The sequence below is a fragment of the Bubalus kerabau genome, chromosome 8, assembly GCF_029407905.1.
Source record: "Bubalus kerabau isolate K-KA32 ecotype Philippines breed swamp buffalo chromosome 8, PCC_UOA_SB_1v2, whole genome shotgun sequence".
Lineage (NCBI taxonomy): Eukaryota > Metazoa > Chordata > Mammalia > Artiodactyla > Bovidae > Bubalus > Bubalus kerabau.
In genome coordinates, this window is record NC_073631.1 from 86,255,921 (window position 1) to 86,283,880 (window position 27,960).

Consider the following 27,960-nt stretch of genomic DNA (forward strand, 5'->3'; position numbering starts at 1 on the left):
CTTTTCAAAGGATAAAATCATCTAGTGGATTTTTAAATTAAATATATAACCTGATTAAGATTTATTTTATTGCTTTAAACTAACTTGTCTTCTATACTAATGATAAAGAAAGATTCTTAATCATACTTCCAGAAGTTAGGTACAGTCTATATTGAAAATTAAAAAAAAAAAGCCTAACAAAATAAAAATATCCTAACATAATGTATTGCTAGAGTACAAATTAGAGTTGAAACTGCATATTACAGATTAATTCATCTTATTAGTTTACTCCATAGCAATTCTGTTACTTTAGATAGCAATTATTTACTACATAATATCAGTCATTTGAATGAGTTAAAGGGAAATAGACTTACTAGAAAAAGCATACTTATTCTGGGAAAGATTATTCCAAAAGATGAATGTTTATACTTGGTTTGAAGGGCAGTAAGTTGCTAATAACTTATATTCTTATATTAGATGCATAGAAGACAGATGAGTTCCAAATTTATTTATGTTTATGGTATGTAAGCCCTCTTGATATGGTTTACTTCAAGCACTCAAATGTTTCAAGTTTGCTGTTACAAACTCCTCCTTGATTCTTGGTAAAGCTGTTTCGTAGGCAGCATACTTACACTATTTGGTTTCTCCTTCTCTTTTTCTTTCTCCTTATTTTTTTTCTTCCTTTCTTCAAGTATTCAAGCAGAAAATGACTCTGTATCTAATATAAAGAAACCAAATAGAATGGTATGTATATACATGCATATATGGATATGTGTGTGTATACATATTCATAAATTATTAAAGATTCATAGGAAGCTTCAAAGAGTTATAGTAACAAGGGAGCTTCCCTGATAGCTTAGTGGGTAAAAACTGTGCAATGCAGGAGACACAGAAGACGTGGGTTCAAATCTTGGGTTTGGAAGATCCCCTGGAGGAGGAAAATGGCAATCCACTCCAATATTCTTGCCTGAAAAATCAAATGGACAGAGGTGCCTGGAGGACTACAGTCTACAGGGCCAAAAGGAGTCGGATACAGCTAAGTAACTAAACACATATAGTAACAAGGAGTTCTGCATACACAGCATAGTTTCCCCTGGTGCTTATATCTTCTGTGATTATAGTACAATATCAAAAGAGTTGTGGTATGGATGTACCACAATTTGTATAACCATTTACCTGTTTAAGAACTTCTGGGCTATTTCTAGTTTCTCTTGTACTCTTGAAATTTCTTACAATTTTAGTTCTCAATTTTATCTCAGTAAAGCTGAAAAAAATCCTTAAAGTTGCTGTGAAAAATCACATATAGTTTTGTTTTTATACAAGTTTTCCTTTCTTTGGGATAAATGCCCAGCAGTTCTATTGCTGGCTCATGTGGTTAGTATATATTTAGTTAAGGACACTGGCAAACTATTTTCCAGAGTGGATTTAATAATTTTATATTCTCATTCAGTTCAGTTCAGTTGCTCAGTTGTGTCTGACTCTTTGTGACCCCATGAACTGCAGCATGTCAGGCCTCCCTGTCCATCACCAACTCCCGGAGTCTACCCAAACCCATGTCCATCGAGTTGGTGATGCCATCCAACCATCTCATCCTCTGTCATCCCCTTTTCCTCCTGCCCTCAATCTTTCCGAGCATCAGGGTCTTCAAATGAGTCAGCTCTTTGCATCAGGTGGCCAAAGTACTGGAGTTTCATCTTCAACATCAGTCCTACCAATGAATACCCAGGACTGATCTCCTTTAAGATGGACTGGTTGGATCTCCTTGCAGTCCAAGGGACTCTCAAGAGTCTTCTCCAACACCACAGTTCAAAAGCATCAATTCTTCGGCATTCTTATCAGCAACCAATAAAATATTAAATTTCCCTATGTCTTTTTCGTCTAGTCAAGGCTATGGCTTTTCCAGTAGTCATGTATGGATGTGAGAGTTGGACTGTGAAGAAAGCTGAGCACTGAAGAATTGATGCTTTTGAACTGTGGTGTTGGAGAAGACTCTTGAGAGTCCCTTGGACTGCAAGGAGATCTAACCAGTCCATTCTAAAGGAGATTGGTCCTGGGTGTTCTTTGGAAGGAATGATGATAAAGCTGAAACTCCAATACTTTGGCCACCTGATGCGAAGAGTTGACTCATTGGAAAAGACTCTGATGTTGGGATGGACTGGGGGCAGAAGGAGAAGGGAATGACAGAGGATGAGATAGCTGGATGGTATCACCGACTCGATGGAAGTGAGTTTGAGTGAACTCCAGGAGTTGGTGATGGACAGGGAGGCCTGGCGGGCTGCAGTTCATGGGGTCACAGAGTTGGATACGACTGGGCGACTGAACTGAACTGAACTTGGTCAAAAGTCTCTTCCTATCTATTGCCCATTTTTATAAAGTGGAGCATTTGCTTTCTTTTAATGTTGAGTTTTGACTGCTCTTTATATACCATAAATCTGAGTCCTTTGTCAGACAACTAAGCTGTAGCTAGACTTTCACCCAAGTTGTAGTTAGACTTTTGTCATGTTAATAGAGTTCACAGAGTGGAAATCTTTTATTTTGATGAAGTCCTCTTAATCAATTTTTTCTTTCATGATTTTTTTTCCCATTATGTCTAAGAACTCTCCATCTAGCACTAGACTACAAATATTTTTTATTATATTTTATTCTAAAACTTTTACAGTTTTACATTTTAAATCTATGATCCCTTTTAAGTTCTTTGAAAGATAAAATATTTAAGTCAAGATTCCATCTGTCTATCTGTTTCTGTTTGCCTTCTATCTATTGCATATTAATGGATATCCAATTGTTTTAGCACCTTTTGTTAAAAAGGCTATCTTTCCTTGATTGAATTCCGTTTACATTTTGTTCAGAAGTCAGTTGGACATCTTTGTCAGAAGTCATTTAGGTCCATTTTGGAGCTCTCTCTTTTGTTTCTTTGATCTACACATCTATGTTCACACAATCTGTTCCTGAATTTGGTAGTCTGATTCCTCACACTTTATTCTTCTTTTGCAAATTGTTTACTTATTCTATTTCCTTTGCTTTTCCATATAATTTTTAGAATAAATTTGCTTATATCCATAAAATATCTTGCTGGGATGCTGTTAAAATTTTGAGAATTGTCAACATTACTATTGAATCTTCTGATCTACAAATGCGATGTGGCATGTATTCTGTTAATGCTTGAAAAGATATATATTCTTCTTTGGTTTGGTGAAGTGTTTTTTATAAGTGTCATTTTCATCCTTCTGGGTGATGATATTTTTGGGGTCCTTATACAATATTTCAGATTTTTTATGCTGTTGTTATATAAACTGTTGAGAGAGAACTGTCAGAGTCTCCAACTTTACTTATGGATTTGTCTGTTTCTCCATTTAGTTTTATGTTTTTCTTCACATATTTTGCAGCTGTTCTTTGGTACATGCACATTTTGGATTGTTATGTCTCCTTGGTAGATCTTTTATCATTATGTGAATGCAACCCACTCCAGTGTTCTTGCCTGGAGAATCCCAGGGATGGGGGAGCCTGATGGGCTGCTGTCTATGGGGTCACACAGACTCGGACACGACTGAAGCGACTTAGCAGCAGCAGCAGCATAATTCTTGGTCTTTGATAACTTCCTTTGCTCTGAAGTCTATTTTATGATATTAATACAGACACTTCTTTCTTTTGATGAATAATGCATATCATTTTTCTTTTAATTTAAACTTGACTACATCATTATATTTGAAGTCTCTTGTGAAAAGCATGTAGTTACACAATGTTTTTTAATACAGTTTCCAATATTTGTCTTTTAATTTGTATAGTTAAACAATATTCATTTCCTGTAATTATTAATGTATTTGGAATTAAGCCTGTCATTATGTTTCTTGTTTTCTGTTTTTTTTTTTTTAATCTCTCATTTTCTTCACCTTCCTGTGGATTACTCAAACATTTTTTATATTCCTTGTTGATGTATTTATAGTGTTTTTGAGTACATCTTTTTGTGTGACTTTTTTACAGTTATTCTAGGTATTATTACATATGCATAACATCACACTATACTGATATCATCATTCACTAGTTGAATATAGAAACCTTCCTTCACTTTGATTCTCTTTATAATTGTCTTACATATTTCTTCTATGTACACATAAAATAGCATCAGGCAATGCAGGCTTTTACATGTACCAAAAGTTTACTCCTTTTAATTGTTAATTAGTAGTCCATTGTATAGATGTAATTTTTTTTCCCAATTATTCACACATTGAAAGAATTTTGGGATTAGGATGTAGACATCTTGAGGAAAGGGTATTTTTCTGCCTACTATACACTGTATATACTATACACTTATTCATAAGTAATACTCTTGTATTCACAATTAGAAACCAAATGTATTATTTAACAACTTTTCCCAAATTTTTTAATTGTAAGAAATTAGACTTAACTCATTAATTATTGGAATTTTAATAAACAAATAAGAAATTGAAGCACAATATAATTTCTTAGAAGGAACAGAAATCTTAAAGGGATAAGTTTATCCAAAGCAACACAAAATATTCCAAAATTCTTTGTCTAACTCAAAGTACAAGAGACATTGTGTTTAATAATATTATATTTTATCTATATTTTTAAACATTTTGAGTATTCACTATGTTCACTTTACTCTGTGGGAGAAGAAATGCACACAAGTTATAGTACAACAATATCTATGCTTGTGAAACATAGGCTATTTCTTAATGAGAAATTGTTTTTCATTTTTTTTGCATACACCAGATCTCCTATTGATGAACATGGGTTGGCATAGTCATTCAAGAATATAATGAACTAAATGTTACATAGAATAAAATTTTCCTCTTCATTTGCTTTAATTTACTCTGGAGGTAAATGCCATTGCCTTTCATAGCTACAGAATAAATCTCACTCTAGGCTGAATTACTGCAGTTTAGAATTAGGCATGAGTTGTTTTATAATTATATGAAATTCAGGGTACCATTTTAATTACCATAACCTTTATAAAAACTTTGAAGCTTAGAAAATTATATACATGACTATTAAAATTATATATCATTGCCTTCAAATGTTATTAATTTAACAATTTCAGAAATGAACACCTAAAGAAGATATTTACTTAAAATATTTATTTAAAATATAATCTACTATCTAATATTAAATAATTTACAATCTTAATAAAATATGTATTTATAAATTTTAGAAGTTCTTTGTTTTTGTTTTGCATAAATCTGAATGACCAACTACAAGCACAGAAATTGAAACTGTAATAAAAAATCTTCCAACAAAAAAAGCCTAGGACCAGATGGCTTCACAGGTGAGTTCCACCAAAATTTTAGAAGAGAGTTAACACCTATCAAACTCAAACTCTTCCAGAAAATTGCAAAGGAAGGTAAATGCCCAAACTCAAGTCTATGAGGCCGCTATCACCCTAATACGAAAACCAAAGATGCCACAAAAAAATGAAAACTATGAGCCAATATCACTGATGAACATACATGCAAAAATCCTCAATAAAATTCTAGCAAATAGAATCCAACAACATATTAAAAAGATCATACGTCATGACCAAGTGGGCTTTATCCCAGGGATGCAAGGATTCTTCAGTATTTGCAAATCAATTTGATACACCATATTAACAAACTGAAAGATAAAAATCATATGGTTATTTCAATAGATGCAGGGAAAACCTTTGACAAAATTCAACACTCATTTATGATAAAAACTCTCCAGAAAGCAGGAATAGAAGAGCATACCTCAAGATAATAAAAGCCATATATGACAAACCCACAGCAAACATTATCCTCAATGGCAAAAAGTTGAAAGCATTGGGCTTCCCTTGTAACTCGGACCACACGGCAGAAGCGCACCAGCTGCAATGGACCTCGCAGAAGCATGGTGGAGAGGAGCTACCCCATGTCCAAGGTCAGGGGCGGTGGCCGAGAATGCCAGGCTGTGACGGCACAGGGGTGGCCGAGAGGAGCTACCCCCACAGCCGAGGCCAGGGGCGGCAGCTGGGAGGAGCTACCCCACGTCCGAGGAGCGGTGGCTGCATGGGCGCAGGAGGACCTAGAGGAGCTAAACCACGTTCAAGGTCAGGAGGGGCGGCGGTGAGGAGATACCCCTCATCCAAGGTAAGGAGCAGTGGCTGTGCTTTGCTGGAGCAGCCGTGAAGAGATACCCCATGTCCAAGGTAAGAGAAACACAAGTAAGACGGTAAGTGTTGTGAGAGACCATCTGAGGGCAGACACACTGAAACCATAATCACAGAAAACTAGTCAATCTAATCACACTAGGACCACAGCCTTGTCTGACTCAATGAAACTAAGCCATGCCCGTGGGGCCATCCAAGACGGGTGGGTCATGGTGGAGAGGTCTGACAGAATGTGGTCCACTGGAGAAGGGAATGGCAAACCACTTCAGTATTCTTGCCTTGAGAACCCCATGAACAGTATGAAAAGGCAAAATGATAGGATACTGAAAGAGGAACTCCCCAGGTCGGTAGGTGCCCATTATGCTACTGGAGATCAGTGGAGAAATAAGTCCAGAAAGAATGAAGGGATGGAGCCAAAGCAAAAACAATACCCAGCTGTGGATGTGACTGGTGATAGATGCAAGGTCCGATGCTGTAAAGAGAAATATTGCATAGGAACCTGGAATGTTAGGTCCATGAATCAAGGTAAATTGGAAGTGGTCAAACAGGAGATGGCAAGAGTGAATGTTGACATTCTAGGAATCAGCGAACTGAAATGGACTGGAATGGGTGAATTTAACTCAGATGACCATTATATCTACTACTGCGGGAAGGAATCCCTTAGAAGAAATGGAGTAGCCATCATGGTCAACAAAAGAGTCTGAAATGCAGTACTTGGATGCAATCTCAAGAACAACAGAATGATCTCTGTTCATTTCCAAGGCAAACCATTCAATATCACAGTAATCCAAGTCTATGCTCCAACCAGTAATGCTGAAGAAGCTGAAGTTGAACGGTTCTATGAAGACCTACAAGACTTTTTAGAACTAACACCCCAAAAAGATGTGCTTTTCATTATAGGGGACTGGAATGCAAAAGTAGGAAGTCAAGAAACACCTGGGGTAACAGACAACTTTGGCCTTGGAATATGGAATGAAGCAGGGCACAGGCTAATAGAGTTTTGCCAAGAGAATGCACTGGTCACAGCAAACACCCACTTCCAACAACATAAGAGAAGACTCTACACATGGACATCACCAGATGGTCAACACCGAAATCAGATTGATTATATTCTTTGCAGCCAAAAATGGAGAAGTTCTATACAGTCAGCAAAAACAAGACCGGGAGCTGACTGTGGCTCAAATCATGAACTCCTTATTGCCAAATTCAGACTTAAGTTGAAGAAAGTAGAGAAAACCTCTAGACCATTCAGGTATGCCCTAAATCAAATCCCTTATGATTATACAGTGGAAGTGAGAAATAGATTTAAGAGACTAGATCTGGTAGACAGAGTGCCTGATGAACTACGGAATGAGGTTCATGACATTGTACAGGAGACAGGGATCAAGACCATCCCCATGGAAAAGGAATGCAAAAAAAGCAAAATGGCTGCCTGGGGAGTACTTACAAATAGCTGTGAAAAGAAGAGAAGCAAAAAGCAAAGGAGAAAAGGAAAGATATAAGCATCTGAATGCAGAGTTCCAAAGAACAGCAAGAAGAGATAAGAAAGCCTCTTCAGCGATCAATGCAAAGAAATAGAGGAAAACAACAGAATGGGAAAGACTAGAGATCTCTTCAAGAAATTAGAGATACCAAACGAACATTTCATGCAAAGATGGGCTCGATAAAGGACAGAAATGGTATGGACCTAACAGAAGCAGAAGATATTAAGAAGAGGTGGCAAGAATACACAGAAAAAACTGTACAAAAAAGATCTTCATGACCAAGATAATCACAATAGTGCGATCACTCACCTAGAGCCAGACATCCTGGAATGTGAAGTCAAGTGGGCCTTAGAAAGCATCACTACTAACAAAACTAGTGGAGGTGATGGAATTCCAGTTGAGCTATTTCAAATCTTGAAAGATGATGCTGTGAAAGTGCTGCACTCAATATGCCAGCAAATTTGGAAAACTCAGCAGTGGCCACAGGACTGGAAAAGGTCAGTTTTCATTCCAATCCCAAAGAAAGGCAATGCCAAAGAATGCTCAAACTACTGCACGATTGCACTTATTTCACACACTGGTAACGTAATGCTCAAAATTCTCCAAGCCAGGCTTCAGCAGTACATGAACCCTGAATTTCCAGATGTTCAAGCTGGTTTTAGAAAAGGCAGAAGAACCAGAGATCAAATTGCGAACATTCGCTGGATAAAAAAAAAAAAAAAAAAAAAGGCAAGAGAGTTCCAGAAAAACATCTGTTTCTGCTTTATTGACTATGCCAAAGCCTTTGACTGTGTAGATCACACTAAACTGTGGAAAATTCTGAAAGAGATAAACATACCAGACCACCTGACCTGTCTCTTGAGAAACTTATATGCAGGTCAGGAAGTAACAGTTAGAACTGGACATGGAACAACAGACTGGTTCCAAATACGAGAAGTTGTACATCAAGGCTGTATATTGTCACCCTGCTTATTTAACTTCTATGCAGAGTACATCATGAGAAACGCTGGGCTGGAAGAAGCACAAGCTGGAATCAAGATTGCCGGGAGACACACCAATAACCTGAGATATGCAGATGACACCACCCTTATGGCAGAAAGTGAAGAGGAACTCAAAAGCCTCTTGATGAAAGTGAAAGAGGAGAATGAAAAAGTTGGCTTAAAGCTCAACATTCAGAAAACTAAGATGATGGTATCTGGTCCCATCATTTCGTGGCAAATAGTTGGGGAAACAATGGAAACAGTGTCAGACTTTATTTTTTTGAGCTCCAAAATCACTGCAGATTGTGATTGCAGCCATGAAATTAAAAGACGCTTACTCCTTGGAAGGAAAGTTATGACCAGCCTAGATAGCATATTCAAAAGCAGAGACATTACTCTGCCAACAAAGGTCCGTCTAGTCAAGGCTATGGTTTTTCCAGTAGTCATGTACGGATGTGAAAGTTGGACCATGAAGAAAGCTGAGCGCCGAAGAATTGATGCTTTTGAAATGTGGTGCTGGAGAAGACTCTTGAGAGTTCCTTGGACTGCAAGGAGATCCAGTCAGTCCATTCTAAAGGAGATCAGCCCTGGTTATTCTTTGGAAGGAATGATGCTAAAGCTGAAACTCCAGTACTTTGGCCACCTCATGCGAAGAGTTGACTCATTGGAAAAGGCTCTGATGCTGGGAGGGATTAGGTGCAGGAGGAGAAGGGGATGACAGAGGATGAGATGGCTGGATGGCATCACTGACTCGATGGATATGAGTCTGAATGAACTCCGGGAGTTGGTGATGGACAGGGAGGCATGGCGTGCTGCAATTCATGGGGTTGCAAAGAGTCAGACATGACTGAATGACTGAACTAAACTGAACTGTAGCTCAGTCAGTAAAGAATCTGGCTGCAATGCAGGAGACCTGAGTCCAATACCTGGGTTGGGAAGATCCCCTAGAGAAGGAAATGGCAACACACTCCAATATTCTTGGGCTGGAAAACCTCATGGACAGAGGAGCCTGGTGGGCTGCAGTCCATGGGGTTGCAAAGAGTCAGGCACTACTGAGTGACTAACACACTTACCACTAAAATCAGGAAAAAGACAAGGGTGTCCACTCTGACCACTACAGTCCAATATAGTTTTGAAAGTCCTAGTCACAGCAATCAGAGAAGAAAAAGATATAAAAGGAATCCAGATTGGAGAAAGAGAAGTAAAACTCTTACTGTTTGCAGATGACATGATCTTCTACATAGAAAATCCTGAAGATACCACCAGGAAATCATTAGAGCTAATCAATAGATACAGTAAAATTGCAGGACATACTAGTAAATTTTTGCCATCATTGTCCCTAAAATATTCTTAAATCCATAAAAATGAATTCTTGCAAAAAGCAATTCAATCACAAAGAAGCTCACATATACCTTTTAACTTAACACTGTTATAAATTTACAAGTAATTATTACTTTTCACCATGATAGTAAGTGCAGTCATCATTGGATCCAGTATGCAATTGACCCTTTTTATAGGCAGTTTCCACATCCATGGATTCAACCAACCTCATGTTTTGATCCAGGATGTGGAACCCACAATTTAGGAGGTCAACTGTGCTATGTCATTTTATATAAAGGACTGGAGTATATACAGATTTTCATATCCACATAGGTTGTAGAACAAATTCCCATGTATACTGAGAGATGATTGTAATGGCAATAGGTTGAATTATATCCTTCAAAATTCATATGTTGATAACCTAAACCTTAGTATCTCAGAATGTAACTTTATTTGGAGATAGGATCTTTATAGCAGTAAATAAGTTAAAATGAGATTATTAGGTTGGGTCCTGATACAATATGACTGGTGTCCTTAAAAGAGCCAATTTGGACATAGGCATGCATATAGGGAGAATGCTACGTGAAGATGAAGGATGACATTGGGGGTGGCACTTCTATATGCCGTAGAATGCCAAAGATTGCCAGCAATCCATCAGAAGCTATGGGGGAGACATGGAACAAATTCTTCCTCATACTTTAAGAAAAAACTGATCTTGTCAACACTTCAATCTCAGACTTCCAGCCCACAGAATTGTGAGACAATATATTTCTCACTGTTTCTCCCACACTCAGTTTGTGGTAATTTGATGTATGCAGGTCAGGAAGCAACAGTTAGAACTGGACATGGAACAACAGACTGGTTCCAAATAGGAAAAGTTGTATGTCAAGGCTGTATATTGTCACCCTGCTTATTTAACTTCTATGCAGAATACATCATGAGAAATGCTGGGCTGGAAGAAGCACAAGCTGGAATCAAGATTGCCGGGAGAAATATCAATAACCTCAGATACGCAGATGACGCCACCCTTATGGCAGAAAGTGAAGAGGAACTCAAAAGCCTCTTGATGAAAGTGAAAGAGGAGAGTGAAAAAGCTGGCTTAAAACTCAACATTCAGAAAATGAAGATCATGGCATCTGGTCCCATCACTTCATGGGAAATAGATGGGGAAACATTGGAAACAGTGTCGGACTTTATTTTTTTGGGCTTCAAAATCACTGCAGATGGTTACTGCAGCCATGAAATTAAAAGACACTTACTCCTTGGAAGAAAAATTATGACCAACCTAGATAGCATATTCAGAAGCAGAGACATTACTTTAACAACAAAGGTCCATCTAGTCAAGGCTATGGTTTTTCCAGTGGTCATGTATGGATGTGAGAGTTGGACTGTGAAGAAAGCTGAGCGCCAAAGAATTGATGCTTTTGAACTATGGTGTTGGAGAAGACTCTTGAGAGTTCCTTGGACTGCAAGGAGATGCAGCCAGTCCATTCTGAACGAGATCAGCCCTGGGATTTCTTTGGAAGGAATGATGCTAAAGCTGAAACTCCAGAACTTTGGCCACCTGATGCGAAGAGTTGACTCATTGGAAAAGACCCTGATGCTGGGAGGGATTGGGGGCAGGAAGAGAAGGGGATGACAGAGGATGAGATGGCTGGATGGCATCACTGATTAGATGGACTTGAGTCTGAGTGAACTCCAGGAGTTGGTGATGGACAGGGAGGCCTGATGTGCTGCAATTCATCAAGTCGCAAAAAGTTGGACATGACTGAGCGACTGAACTGAACTGAACTGATGTGGTAACTCTGAAAGTCAAAGTGTTAGCTTCTTGTCATGTCTGACTCTGTGACCTCATGGACTGTAGCCTGCCAGTCTCCTCTGTCCATGGAATTCTCCAGGCACAATACTAGAGTGGGTAGCCACTCTCTTCTCCAAGGATCTTCCCTATACAGGGATCAAATCCCGTATCCCGCACTGCAGGCAGATTCTTTACCACCTGAACCACCGGGGCAAACTAACACAATTGCTTAGACTTTGAATACCATATATCCATTGGTATCTTGAATAGTAATATAAAATCTTAAGGAACACTTCTGTTTTATAACAGATCTAAGTGCAGGCCATAATGCATTTTAATAATTTTTTGTTGTTGTTGCAAAAATGTAATTGAACAATATTTTAATAAAGAATCAATGGGCTGGGTAGGATAAGCTTGGTTAAAAAGCAAAATTTAATCTTTCACAGAATTCCAAAGTTAAATTGGCTTCTCAAGTTCTACCATGACCATGCCACTTCTGTGAGATAGATCCACAACCAAATTTACATATCAACAATCTCTATTACCTTTATAGTAGTTTCTTCTTATGCAAAAACTGGAAAAATACTGCACTTAAAATAGATGTGGAACAACTGGTAATTTCTTCTCTTGCTACAAGGAGTATTAAATTTTATAATCACTTTGGAAATATTTTTTTGCAAGTTCTTATAAAGTTACATATATTCTTACTGTATTACCCAGCTATTCCACTCCATTTATTTAAGATATTTATCCACATAATGGTTTGTTCATAAATATTTATAGCAGCCTTATCATGACTGCTCAGACTTTGAAACAATCCATATGTTTAGCAATAGACAAATATACAAAATGTTGTATATCCATATGAACAAAATACTTTTCAACAATAAAAAGAATAAACTACATGCAACATGAATGAACCTCAAAAACTGTGAAATAAGCTAAAAACAAAATGTTAAAGTTAAAGTTAAGTTGCTCAGTCGTGTCCGACTCTTTGCAACCCCGTGGACTGTAGCCCACCAGGCTCCTCTGTCCATGGGATTCTCCAGGCGATAATACTGGAGTGGGTTGCTATTTCCTTCTCCAGGGTATCTTCCTGACCCAGGGATCGAACCCAGGTCTCCTGCATTGCAGGCAGACGCTTTAACCTTTGAGCCACCAGGGAAGCCCAAAATGTTACCTAATGCATAATTCCATTTACATGACATTTTGAAAAGGCAAAACTCTAGTGAAAGAAAACAGATCTATGTTAGCCAGGGTCCAAGTGTAGGTATTGGAGACTGATTGCAAAGGTGCACCAGGGAACTTTTCGCATTTTGGCAGTGTTTTGTGTCTTAATTTAGTTGTTAGATGACTGAATCCACTAGAACAACTTATTTAATTGTATAATTTAAACTGATGAAGTTTATTGTATGTAAAGGGGTTTCCCTGATGGCTCAGATGGCAAATAGTCTGCCTGCAATGTGGCAGACCTGGGTTCAATGCCTGGGTCACGAAGATCCCTTGGAGGAGGAAATGGCAACCCACTCCAGTTTTCTTGCCTAGAGAATTCCATGGACAAAGGAGGCTGGCAGGCTAAAAAAAAAGAAAGCCAATTATAACCAAAACCTACCAGATGACTTAACTTTACCTCTTTCAAAGTAGATGATTTTTACAAAGCCTAACGTCTCATGTAATTTGCTATCCACTTAAAAAAATATTTATTTTAATTTTTGGGTATGCTGGGTCTTCATTGCTGTTCACGGGCTTTCTTTAGTTGTGACGAGAGGGGGCTACTCTGTAGTTATGGTGAGAAGGCTTCTCATTGTAGTGTTTTTTTTTTTTTTTTTTCTTTTTTGGCAGAACATGGGCTCCAAAAGCACAGGCTTCAGTAGTTGCAGCTCATGGGCTCCAGAGTGCAGGCTCATTAGTTTTGGAACATGGTTCAGTTACCCTGCAGCAGGTGAAATCTTCCCAGATCAGGTACTGAACCACTGTCCCTTGTATTGCAAGGTGGGTTCTTAACTACTGCACCACCAGGGAAGCCCCACTCTCTGCTTTTAAAACATCAAAGCATGGGCTTTGAATTTATTCAGGCCAGGGTTTGAAATCTGGCTTGCTTACCAGTAATGTAAGCATGAGAATTAGATTATCTAAGCCTCAGCATCTTCATTTGTATGATGATTAGGGCACCCATCACAGAGTCATTTATGTATTTGATTATTACTTATAAATCCTTCCTTTGTGCCAATCACTTTGCCTATATACAGAGGAAAAGAGAGGTCACAAAGAAGGTTTGGATCTTGCCTTCATGGAGCTTATAATCTAGAAGAGAAGGTAGGCATTGAAGACCATATTTCACTAGTGAGAAACTTACAGCAGGGAAATGAGTGATATTAGTGTTAGGAACTAAAGAACTGCTTGATGAAGGTGAAAGAGGAGAGTGAAAAAGCTGGCTTAAAACTCAACCTTCAAAAAATGAAGATCATGGCATCCAGCCCATTACTTTATGGCAAATACATGGAGAAACAATGAAAACAGTGACAGACTATTTTCTTGGGCTCCAAAATCACTGTGGATGGTGACTGCAGTCATGAAATTAGAAGATGCTTGCTCCTTGGAAAAAAAGCTATGACAAACCTAAACAGTGTATTAAAAAGCAGAGACATTACTTTGCTCACATAGGTCTGTGTAGTCAAACTATGGTTTTTCCAGTAGTCATGTATGGATGTGAGAGTTGGACCATAAAGAGGGCTGAGCACAAAAGAACTGATGCTTTTGAACTGTGGTTTTGGAGAAGACTCTTGCGAGTCCCTTGGACTGCAAGGAGATCAAACCAGTCAATCCTGAAGGAAATCAATCCTGAATATTCTTTAGAAGGACTGATACTGAAGCTGAAACTCCAATACTTTGGCCACCTGATGTGAAGAGTTGACTCATTGGAAAATATCCAGATGTTGGGAAAGATTAAAGGAGGAGAAGGGGACAACAGAGGATGAGATGGTTGGATATCATCCCTGACTCAATGGACGTGAGTTAGAGAAAACTTCAGGAGATGGTGAAGGACGGGGAAACCTGGCATGCTGCAGTCCATGGGGTCTCAAAGAGTTGAACACTACTGAGATACTGAACAATAATAAGAAAAAATAAAGAAGAGCTAATGAATTAATCTAGGCTGCAGTGTCAAGGAAAGCCTCCCCTAAGGAAGGGATGTTTCAAATGCAGTTCAAGAAATGAGTATGAGTTGGACAGAGAACAGCAAGTAGAGGGTTTCTGACATAAAGCAGCCTTATGCCAGAACCTTCAGTTCAGTTCAGTTCAGTTCAGTCGCTCAGTTGTGCCTGACTCTGTGACTCCATGAATTGCAGCACTCCAGGCCTCCCTGTCCATCACCAACTCCTGGAGTTCACTCAGACTTACGTCCATCGAGTCAGTGATGCCATCCAGCCATCTCATCCTCTGTTGTCCCCTTCTCCTCCTGCTCCCAATCCCTCCCAGCATCAGAGTCTTTTCCAATGAGTCAACTCTTCGCATGAGGTGGCCAAAGTACTGGAGTTTCAGCTTTAGCATCATTCCTTCCAAAGAATAACCAGGGCTGATCTCCTTTAGAATGGACTGACTGGATCTCCTTGCAGTCCAAGGAACTCTCAAGAGTCTTCTCCGGCACCACAGTTCAAAAGCATCAATTCTTCGGCGCTCAGCTTTCTTCATGGTCCAACTTTCACATCCGTACATGACTACTGGAGAAACCATAGCCTTGACTAGATGGACCTTTGTTGGCAAAGCAATGTCTCTGCTTTTGAATATGCTATCTAGGCTGGTCATAACTTTCCTTCCAAGGAGTAAGCGTCTTTTAATTTCATGGCTGCAATCACCATCTGCAGTGATTTTAGGGTATTCATAAAACCAGAGGAAGTATTGAATAGTTAGGGGGTGAGGTGAGTTTAGAGAGCATGGCATGAGACTACACAGGTGAGCAGAGGAAAATCCCAGAGAGCCTTATAGCTTAATTTGTAGAGTGAAATGGTGGGATACTATATTTGTCAGGAAAGCAAGAACAATCCAGGATTGTCCTGGGAAAACCTACTATCATTTATGCTAACTCATATTGCTGTTATCAGTGTTGCTGCAGTGATTATTTCCTATACCTGTAAACTCAAATGTATATATTTCTCCATTATATTTTTTGTTAATTCTTTACTTCTTTCAATCCTTTTAGGCTGCTGCTGCTGCTGCTAAGTCGCTTCAGTCGTGTCCAACTCTGTGCGACCCCATAGATGGCAGCCCACCAGGCTCCGCCATCCCTGGGATTCTCCAGGCAAGAACACTGGAGTGGGTTGCCATTTTCTTCTCTAATGCATGAAAGTGAAAAGTGAAAGTGAAGTCGCTCAGTCGTGTCAGACTCTTGGCGACCCCATGGACTGCAGCCTACCAGGCTCCTCCACCGATGGTAAGAGTACTGGAGTGGGGTGCCATTGCCTTCTCCGAGGCTATTGGATATTTATTATGAAATTAGGAAAATAGACTAGATTTCATAGAATGTTAGTTCAGAGAGAATCAACTTATTTACACTTTTATCACTTTATTTTTCCAGATATTTGACATTTTTATTTTAAAATTGTAGTAACTAATCTTGGGTTTGGTTTATAAAATGCCAAAATGCTGTATTTATCAAAGTTGCTCTTGACTCTATCCATAAATGACAATATAAACACTCCAATAGCTTGGTTGCTACTGTCAGGGGAGTGTAATCTTGGTTCTGTCTCATCACAATGAAGATTTGAAGTGACAGACATTGAGGCCCTCAGGGCATCACAGCTCTTGGACAGTCCGTGTTATATATAGCTCTCGGGTCTTAGACAGACTGTGTTATAGCTCTTGGACTGATCAGTGTAACAGCTCAGTTTTATTTAGAAAATGACAGGAAAATACATCCTCGAGGCGTGAGGGCATGCCGATGCAAAGATGTGAAGAGAAGAGCGCGAGAGAGAAACAGAGAGAGAACGTGCGCGCAAGCGGGAGAGAGAGAGACCCCTGGCTCTTTGGCTCCTCTTTTTTATGTTTTTCCTCCCCCTAGCCCTGCCCTATGTAAATTGAGTTAGCCAGGAGTGCTGTTTGTTCTACCTGAGGTTTCACTCAGGTCCTCAGAACTTCTTTTGTTCTATTTTCATGGGCTTTTCCCTTGTCTTTTAGCCACCACCATTCTGGACACCTGTTTCCTATTCTAACTACCTAACACTACGAATTTACATTTTTTTTTTCAGGTTGATCTTTTAGTTAAAAGAGAAATAGAATAATTGAATCATTTACATACACTTTTGTTACCCTTTGCATAATTGTTAATTCTGTAGATGGCTCAACTACCACCAGGATCTAAGCTCCTGCAAGAATAAAAGTTTGTCAGCTGACTTGGTGAGTTTCCTCCTAAAACTCAGATTCTTTGACTTTCTATTTTTAGTTTATACATACTCACTTTGAAGGTGGGAGAAATTTGTTAATCTTGTGTCTTGACACATGAACCGTTCAAACACATTTTTTAATTCTGTAAAGATTTAGTAAAAGGCCAATCACACAAATTAAAAATAATTAAGCAATTATGTATATCATCCTGACTAAAAATCTTATCTTACTGGAATAGAATGTATTTTCAATAAAAAATATATTGGGGATCAGGAGTACTCAGGAAATTATCTTTCCCTTCCCGTTACTTTTATAAAACTTTTCCTTAAAATATGTTCTTGTGATTCATGTGCTTGAATTTGTCTATACACAGAAAAATAGGATCTAATTAAAAGCAATAACAGCATTATAAAATATATTTTGTTGTTGACAGCTGGACATAGATTAGCCTTAAATTTGCTAATCTGGCTAGGAGTTGTGTTATGTCTCATATTTGCTGTACCTGTACTGTCACGAGGTTTAAAATTCTTCTAATATCCTTGTTTTTATCTCCCTTGTAGATTTTGGGCTTCCCTAAGTACTTCTCTTCAGAGAGATTCTGTTTTGCAGGTCGTTCAGCTGAAAGCCCTCTTGGTTTGCTGGTAAAGTATAGGGAAGTGGAAGCTTTCTATGGTGTCATGATTAAATCTCAGTCTTTCAGTGGGCCTCTGTCCCAGGACTGTGATTTTTATAAGTGTTTTTCTGCATTTGTTCCACATTTAAGTGGGACAGGAAGCCTCGAGGAGGAGGAGAGTGATAAATGCCTTTCTCCTGATGGGAAAATGCTCTGTCAATCTTTTCTCCTTGAAACTTTTGTGACAGAGAATGTCCAGGAAGGCCATTTAAAAAATTCTCCTCCCTCTAACAGTGTCATTAGTGGAATGTTCCTGGGTCTTTACTGTGTACAAACTTTGTGTGGTTCTTGGATGTAAAACCCATAATAGAATAAGGCCTTGCTAAGACTGTAGCCCCTGGGTGTTTCTCACTCTCAGAGAACACTCATCCTCTAGCAACTGCCTTGTAGTTGTTCTGCCTGCAGAAAAATTACCTTGTAAGTGTTCCTACCAGTTTATGTCTTCATAGGCTACCCCAGGTGTGGAGATCTAGGCTATGGCTCTGGATTTGCTTGTCTTTCCAGATTTGGGGGTGATAATTTGCCTGGTGACTTCAGTCCTTCGATAGGTCCCAAGTAAGTCATTGGATTTTAGTTTGTTCAGCTCTTGTTGTTGTGAGGATGGAAGTAAGAACTTCCAAGGTTTTCACTTGGTGGCACTAAAACCAGAAGCTATGAAACATGTTTCTTGAAATACACCAAAGATAATGTTTCTAAACCTGTGAGTCTATGAATACTATTTTTAGTACCGTAACAGTCAACATAGAAGCATTGAGATAGTCAACAAACAGCCTCATAATAAATTCTTCTGTCTGCTTCTATCTACATTTTTATAAATGCAAACTTTTGCATAAGCAAGAAAGTAATTATAACTGTGGTTCCAAAAGAGATTAACATACTACATTTTTTTGGTCATGCTTTTCAAACTGAAACCCATTTTAGTCTGTTACTTAATTTGCATATGAAGCTGATAAAACAAAAGGCTACAATAACAGTAACAGAGGACTGAGGATGTGTTTCTCATCTTTAATAGAGTGTTTTAATTCCAATGTACACTTGAAGATTCGAAGAGCATTTTTTCTGTATGCTTTGTATTCCTATGTATATTATTTCTATAGCCCTTGCTTTGGGAGGCAAATACATATTCAGAATCTTTGATGTGTCCTATTCTAAATGAACCAGAAATTAACACTGCAGTCTGGAGATGCTGAAATCAAAGAAAATATTCAAAATTGTACATAACAACATAACATTTGTCTGTATAATCCAGAAGCTTAATATAAGATAGGGAACAGTGACATAAATAGAACAGAGCAGAGAACAGACCAATAGATAACATAGAAACAGGGAATTGGAAGAAGAGATTATTACTTAGACTAGGAGTTGTTTCCTTTAGTCAAATTCAGTTAAGGATATTTATCCCAATTTCCTAGTTAGAAGAATTATAATTTATATAAAACACATATTGCATACTACTTGTGGTAAGTGTAAGTGTATATTTATACACATATACATAAATATATAACTAGTTTGTCTATATAGATAGATATATATATATAGTATTTGGGGGCTTCCAGGTAGTGCTAGTGGTAAAGAACCCACCTGCCAATGCAAGAGACAGGAGATGTGGTTTGATCCCTGGGTCTGGAGGATCCCTTGGAGGAGGAAATGGCAACCTGTTCTAGTATCTTTGTCTGCAGAATCCCATGGACAGAGGGGCCTGGCAAGCTACTGTCCATGGGGTCGCAAAATCAGACATGACTGAAGTGACTTAGCACTATAATATTTTTAGGATGTATTGCTTTACTTCTGTTATAGGATGATTCAAACATTATCAATTTATTCTTGTTTCTATTAATTCTGGAATAAAATAAAATCTGAAAGTGTTACAACTAAGGACTGTAGAAATCAATATAATACCATGCCAAATAATTATATTAGAAAAGCAATGCACTACAAAAATTACTCTCAAAATTTAGCATGCATAAAAAATGGAACACTTGCTAAAAATGCAGACTCTTGGGACTGAGTTGCATATGTTCTGGTTTAGAACAGTTAAGTTGCAGCTCTAGAATCAGACATTTTCAGAAGCAATTTAAATATGTGCCAAAACAGCTTTGAATGTATAATTACATTTATTTCTATTTTGGAACAGAGACAGACATGCCTCATTAACAATTTTTATGATTATATATGATAATAAAATGTTTATAATATTTTAATTGTCTGCTATATTTTCAGTAGGGAATTCCCAGGTGGCTCAGTGATAAAGAATCCACCTACAAATGCAGGAGCCTTAAGAGACCTAGGTTGGGAAGACACACTGGAGGAAGAAATGGCAACCTACTCCAGTATTCTGGACTGGAGGATCCCATGGACAGAAGAATATGGCAGGTTTCTGTCCAAGGGGTTGCAGAGTTGGGCATGACTGAGTGACTGAGCACAAGAACACACATGCTCTCAGTACAGCATCCTTGAAGAGCTCTCTGATACCTCTTCTTTGTAGTGGGAACTTGTTGCTCAGTCACTAAGTCATGTCAGACTCTGTGACTCCATGGACTATAACACGCCAGGCTCCTCTGTCCTCCACCATCTCCCAGAGTTTGTTTAAATCCATGTCTATTGAGTCAGTGATGCTATCTAACAACCTCATCCTCTGTCACCCTCTTCTCCTTTTGCCTACAAACTTTCCCAGCATCAGGATTTTTTCCAATGAGTTCACTCTTTGCATCAGGTGGCCAAAGAACTAGAGCTTTAGCTTCAGCATCAGTCCTTCCAATGGATATTCTGGGTTTTATTCCTTTAGGATTGACTGTTTTGATCTCCTTGAAGTCCAAGGAAGTATCAAGAGTCTTCTCCAGGACCAAAATTTAAAAGCATCAATTCTTCAGTGAATAGCTTTCTTTATGGTCCAGCTCTAACATTTATAAGTGACTATTGAAAAAAAAAAAAAGCATAGCTTTCTCTATGAAGAGACATTGCTGGCAAAGTGATGTCTCTGCTTTTTGACATGTTGTCTAGGTTTTTCATAGCTTTTCTTCCAAGGAGCAAGCATCTGTTAATTTCGTGACTGTAATCACCGTCATCAGTGATTTTGGAGGCCAAGAAAACAAAATCTGTCACTGCTGCCATTTTTTTTCCCTTCCTATTTGCTATGAAGTGATGGGACCAGATGCCATGATCTTAACTTTTTTAATGTTGAGTTTCAAGCCAGCTTTTTCACTCTCCTCTTTTACCCTCATCAAGAGGTTTTTTAGTTCCTCTCCGTTTTCAGCCAGTAATGGGAACTGCTGCTACTGAATTGGGAAACCTAAACACATTGGGGATAATTGGATCCCAGGATGCCTCAGGCCAAGTGGCTGCACTCAATTGCTAAAGGCAAAGTGGGCTTCACGGGTGGCACAGTGGTAAAGAATCAGCATGTCAAATGCAGGAGACTCAGGAGAAGCGGGTTCAATCTTTGGGTTGGGAAGATCCCCTAGAGAAGGAAATAGCAACCCACTCCAGTATTCTTGCCTGGAAAATTCCATAGGCAGAAGAGCCTGGTGGGCTATAGTCTATGGGGTTGCAAAGAGTCAGACATGACTGACCGCCTGAACATGCAGGGTCAAGGTGGGCATGGTTAATATAAGGAACACAGAGTCAAAGCAGTAATCAGAATAGCTTGATTCTTGGAGATCTGCGGCATTAGCAAGTTAATCATGGTGTTCCCAGAAGTGAAATAGATGCAGAATTTGCTAAATTCTTACTCGATCTCAACACACACACACACACACACACACACACACACACAGTGGAGACATTCTAGATCAAGTGAACAAAAGTCATTAACTCAAATCATGAAATAGTTATCACCCTCAATAAATTTCCAGACTTGAGCCAGTTTACAGACCCATATCTTAAAGGTAGGATATATGCACTATTTTATTTAATATTCTCATATCTCGATGGGGTGAATACTATTTACTTTAAATGTAAGGGAATTATCACTCAGATTAATTCAGGAACACCTTTCTTTAGAGAAATATTCATAAGACAGCCAAATAAGGATCTGAACTTAGATCTCCAGGACTTTAAAATCTATGATTGTACTCTTCCAAGCTACAACATATTGCTCTGAGCCATTGGATCTAGATGATTCTTCCAAAAATAATAATGTAATCCATTTAGTCAATAATATGCTACAGTGAGAAATGTTATCTTACTATATAAATTCCTGTACTGAATAGATTCAGTTCAGTTCAGTTCAGTTGCTCAGTCGTGTCCAAATCTTTGTGACCCATGGGCTGCATCATGCCTGGCCTCCCTGTTCTTCACCAACTCCTGGAATTTACTCAAACTCGTGTCCATTGAGTCAATGAAGCCATCTAAACATCTCAACCTCTGTCGTCCCCTTCTCTTCCTGCCTTCAATCTTTCCCAGCGTCAGGGTGTTTTCCAGTGAGTCAGTTCTTCACATCAGGTGGCAAAGTATTGGTGTTTCAGCTTCAACATCAGTCTTTCCAATGAATATTCAGGACTGATTTCCTTTAGGATGGACTGGTTGGATCTCCTTGCAGTCCAAGGGACTCTCAAGAGTCTTCTCCAACACCACAGTTCAAAAGCATCAATTCTTCACCACTCAGTTTTCTCTATAGTCCAACTCTCACATCCATACATGACTACTGGAAAAACCATAGCCTTGACTAGATGGACCTTTGCTGGCAAAGTAACGTGCCTTCTTTTTTAACATACTGCCTAGGTTGGTCATAAATTTTCTTCCAAGGAGTAAGCGTCTTTTTATTTCATGGCTGGAGTCACCACCTGCCATGATTTTGGAGCACAAGAAAATAAAGTCTGCCACTGTTTCCACTGTTTCCCCATCTATTTGCCATGAAGTGATGGGACAGATTTCTCAAGAGGCAGGTCAGGTGGTCTGGTATTCCCATCTCTTTCAGAATTTTCCACAGCTTATTGTGATCCACACAGTCAAAGGCTTTGGCATAGTCAATAAAGCAGAAATAGATTTTTTTTCTGGAACTCTCTTGCTTTTTTGATGATCCTGAGGATGTTGGCAACTTGATCTCTGGTTCCTCTGTCTTTTCTAAAACTAGCTTGAACATCTGGAAGTTCATGGTTCACGTATTGCTGAAGCCTGGCTTGAAGAATTTTGAGCATTACTTTTCTAGCATGTGCTGCTGCTGCCGCCAAGTCGCTCAGTCATGTCCGACTCTGTGCAACCCCAGAGACGGCAGCCTACCAGGCTCCGCCGTCCCTGGGATTCTCCAGGCAAGAATACTGGAGTGGGTTGCCATTTCCTTCTCCAATGCATGAAAGTGAAAAGTGAAAGGGAAGTCGCTCAGTCATGTCCGACTCTTAGCGACCCCATGGACTTCTAGCATGTGAGATGAATGTAATTGTGTAGTAGTTTGAGCTCTCTTTGGCATTACCTTTCTTTAGGATTGGAATGAAAACTGACCTTTTCAACTCCTGTGGCCACTGCTGAGTTTTCCAAATTTGCTGGCATATTGAGTGCAGCACTTTCACAGCATCATCTTTGAGGATTTGAAATAGCTCAACTCGAATTCCATCACCTCCACTAGCTTTGTTCGTAGTGATGCTTTCTAAGGCCCACTTGACTTCACATTCCAGGATGTCTGGCTCTAGGTCAGTGATCACACCATCGTGATTATCTGGGTTGTGAAGATCTTTTTTTGTACAGTTCTTCTGTGTATTCTTGCCACTTCTTCTTAATATCTTCTGCTTCTGTTAGGTCCATACCATTTCTGTCCTTTATTGAGCCCATCTTTGCATGAAATTTTCCCTTGGTATCTCTAATTTTCTTGAAGAAATCTCTAGTCTTTCCCACTCTATTGTTTTCCTCTATTTCTTTGCACTGATCACTGAGGAAGGCTTTCTTATCTCTCCTTGCTATTCTTTGGAACTCTGCATTCAAATGGGTATATCTTTCCTTTTCTGCTTTGCTTTTCACTTCTCGTCTTTTCACAGCTATTTGTAAGGCCTCCTCAGACAGCCATTTTGCTCTTTTGTATTTCTTTTCTTGGGGATGATCTTGCTCCCTCTCTCCTGTACAATTTCATGAACCTTCATCCATAATTCATCAGGCACTCTGTCTATCAGATCTAGTCCCTTAAGTCTATTTCTCACTTCTACTGTATAATCATTAGGGATTTGATTTAGGGCATCCCTGAAAGGTCTAGTTGTTTTCCCTACTTTCTTCAATTTAAGTCTGAATATGGCAATAAGGAGTTCATGATCTGAGCCACAGTCAGCTCCTGGTCTTGTTTTTGCTGACTGTATAGAGCTTCTCCTCCTTTGGCTGCAAAGAATATAATCAGTCTGATTTCGGTGTTGGCCATCTGGTAATGTTCATGTGTAGAGTCTTCTCTTGTGTTGTTGGAAGAGGGTGTTTGTTATGATCAGTGCATTCTCTTGGCAGAACTCTGTTAGCCTTTGCCCTACTTCATTCTGTACTCCAAGGTCAAATTTGCCTGTACTCCACTTGTTTCTTGACTTCCTACTTTTGCATTCCAGTTCCTTATAATGAAAAGAACATCTTTTGTGGGTGTTAGTTCTAGAAGGTCTGAATAGATTCAGTTCAGTTCAGATGCTCAGTCCTGTCCGATTATTTGCGACCCCATGAACTGCAGCACGCCAGGCCTCCCTGTCTATCACCAACTCCCGGAGTTTACTCAAACTCATGTCCATCCAGTCAATGATGCCATCCAGCCATCTCATCTTCCGTCATCCCCTTCTCCTCCTGCCCCCAATCCCTCCCAGCATCAGGGTCTTTTCCAATGAGTCAACTCTTCACATGAGGTGGCCAAAGTATTAGAGTTTCAGCCTCAGCATCAATCCTTCCAATGAACATCCAGGATTGATCTCCTTTAGAATGACCTGGTTGGATCTCCTTGCAGTCCAAGGGACTCTCAAGAGTCTTCTCCAACACCACAGTTCAAAAGCATCAATTCTTTGGTGCTCAGCTTTCTTCACGGTCCAACTCTCACATCCATACATGACCACTGGAAAAACCATAAACTTGACTAGACGGACTTTGTTGGCAAAGTAATGTCTCTGCTTTGGAATATGCTATCTAGGTTGGTCATAACTTTCCTTCCACGAAGTAAGCGTCTTTTAATTTCATGGCTGCAGTCACCATCTGCAGTAATTTTGGAGCCCCAAAAATAAAGTCTGACACTGTTTCCACTGTTTCCCCATCTATTTCCCATGAAGTGATTGGACTGGATGCCATGATCTTCATTTTCTGAATGTTGAGCTTTAAGCCAACTTTTTCACTCTCCACTTTCACTTTCATCAAGAGGCTCTTTAGTTCCTCTTCACTTTCCACCATAAGGGTGGTGTCATCTGCATATCTGAGGTTATTAATATTTCTCCCGACAATCTTGATTCCAGCTTGTGCTTCTTCCAACCCATCATTTCTCATGATGTACTCTGAATATAAGTTAAATAAGCAGGGTGACAATATACAGCCTTGATATACTCCTTTTCCTATTTGAAGCTAGTCTGTTTTTCCATGTCCAGTTCTAACTGTTGCTTCCTGAATAGATTAGAGGACCTCAAACGCCATAGTATCCCTTTGCCCCTTTATCATTAGTCTAAGATAAAGAGTTTGGCTCTATGACAATTGGGAAAATGTCTTAAAATCAGTTGGAATAGTTATCAATCCATTTTTTAAAATGAAATATGTTTGGTATAAAACATAATAAGTTTATATTGTCCACGCTGTATGTGACAACACAAGGACTCATATGAAGCCATTAATTTAAGGAGAGTTCTTTAATTCGTTTCTCAGCTCTTACTTTAGTAGGTGCAAAAGGAATCCATAATATGTCACTACCTTCTCTTTTTATACCCCTGCTTTAAATCAAGGCATGCTCTTTCAAGGCAAGACTTAAGGCTTCTTTCTGTAGTTCTCATCATGTGTCAACCTGGATTAATTGCTAGTATTAATATTAGGGTTGCTGAAGTTAACACTAACAAGGGTTTGACAAGAAGCAAGCTTTTAATTATTCTTAGACATCTCTATGTAAAAACAAGAGCACCCATACTCATTAACCAAGGTTAGAATTATACTGGATAACCTCCAGGAATAAGGATTTATCATTATCATTGTTTTAAAATGTTAAGCTTCAGTAATTTACAAAAGAGCAATTTTCAAAGCTAATTGAGAAAGCAACCCTGCAGTTTTAGGTTGTGTCCTTAAATTTGACACGGATAATTTGAAACCAAAAAAAATGACTAAATTTTTGGACTGAAATAATCATTTAATCAACTTAATTTCATTCTTATCAACATAACTTTCCATTCTTTCTAAAGTGTTTGACTTATGATGAGATACCTTTCCCCCAATTAAGAACTAAGTTTCTTCTAAATATTTCCTTCTTATTGAGGGTGTATTTTTACCTAATTTAATCAGCTATCTCTGTCTTGATGCTCAGTAATCCCCTGATCTTAGCTATCTTTTGACAAAGTCCTTTTGCTCATTCCAAAAACATTAGATGGTTAAAATCTAGGCTAAGATACAGTGAACTTTCTAAAATCATAAATGTTTCTAAAATGTAACTGTGGAAAAATATGACTCTGAGACTCCAAAGATAAACAATTATGAGTATATTTCACCTATCATCCTGGGCTCTCTAGGGTGAACTTCCCAATGACTAACTTATTAGATTTGAGGGAGAAATGATAATTCTTGGGTATCTCATTTAAAGGAAGGGGGAGATTTTCTGACATAATTTATATTTTCTAATTTTAATTCCTATATATAGGTGATGAATTATATATTGTTATTTATGTTTTCTAAGAAATATGCTGATATTATATTAAACATTTCTTAAACTGTACCTCTCTTCAGTTGACGTAAAATAGACTTTGGGGATGGAACAATAAAAAATGTAAGGCCACCATTGTAATGTTGTAGCCACCATTTTTCCAGATGGAGAACATATAGATTAGAAGGATAGATTTTTGATGGGCACCTCCCCCATGTAGGAAAACATTTTGTCAAATCATCAGTGAACTCTACTAAGAACTGCTATGTGAAAATGGATTTTTGCTTATCCTTTTTTCTAGAGATAGGTAATCAAACATTGACTTAATGAAGTAAGTCAAAGTATAAGGTTAAGCCAAAATAAACTTTGGTCAAGCCACATGAGAGACTCAGGAAGCCCATGCATTGCTTGCTCAAGAGTAAGCTCAATCCAAGGTGCCAAGCCTCAAGCATTGTTTATCATAGGAAGATATTTGTCTTTTTATGAGCCCATGGCAAGTACCCATTAATAATAAAAGACTTTGCCCATATTCTTCAAGAGGAGGATCTAACTGCATCCACGAGAAATAATGGTTTTCTTAACAACTCTAATTATTTTATGAAGATACAAACTAAGCTAACCTACTATCTTTAAACATAGTGACTATTTATTTGAAGGACAGAGGTCAAAGAAGACAGCACAATACAACTTTTTCTTCCTTGCTCTTTGGGTCAAGGATAGGCTATTTAATATAGCTAAGTCTCTATGGAGTTTCTTATATATGCAGAGTACATCATGAGAAACGCTGGACTGGAAGAAACACAAGCTGGAATCAAGATTTGCCAGGAGAAATATCAATAACCTCAGATATGCAGATGACACCAGCCTTATGGCAGAAAGTGAAGAGGAACTCAAAAGTCTCTTGATGAAAGTGAAAGTGGAGAGTGAAAAAGTTGGCTTAAAGCTCAACATTCAGAAAACGAAGATCATGGCATCTGGTCCCATCACTTCATGGGAACAGTGGAAACAGTGTCAGACTTTATTTTTCTGGGCTCCAAAATCACTGCGGATGGTGACTGCAGCCATGAAATTAAAAGACACTTACTCCTTGGAAGGAAAGTTATGACCAACCTAGATAGCATATTCAAAAGCAAAGACATTACTTTGCCAACAAAAGTTCATCTAGTCAAGGCTATGGTTTTTCCAGTGGTCATGTATGGATGTGAGAGTTGGACTGTGAAGAAGGCTGAGCACCGAAGAATTGATGCTTTTTAACTGTGGTGTTGGAGAAGACTCTTGAGAGTCCCCTGGACTGCAAGGAGATCCAACCAGTCCATTCTGAAGGAGATCAGCCCTGGGATTTCTTTGGAAGGAATGATGCTAAAGCTGAAACTCCAGTACTTTGGCCACCTCATGCGAAGAGTTGACTCATTGGAAAAGACTCTGATGCTGATAGGGATTGGGGGCAGGAGGA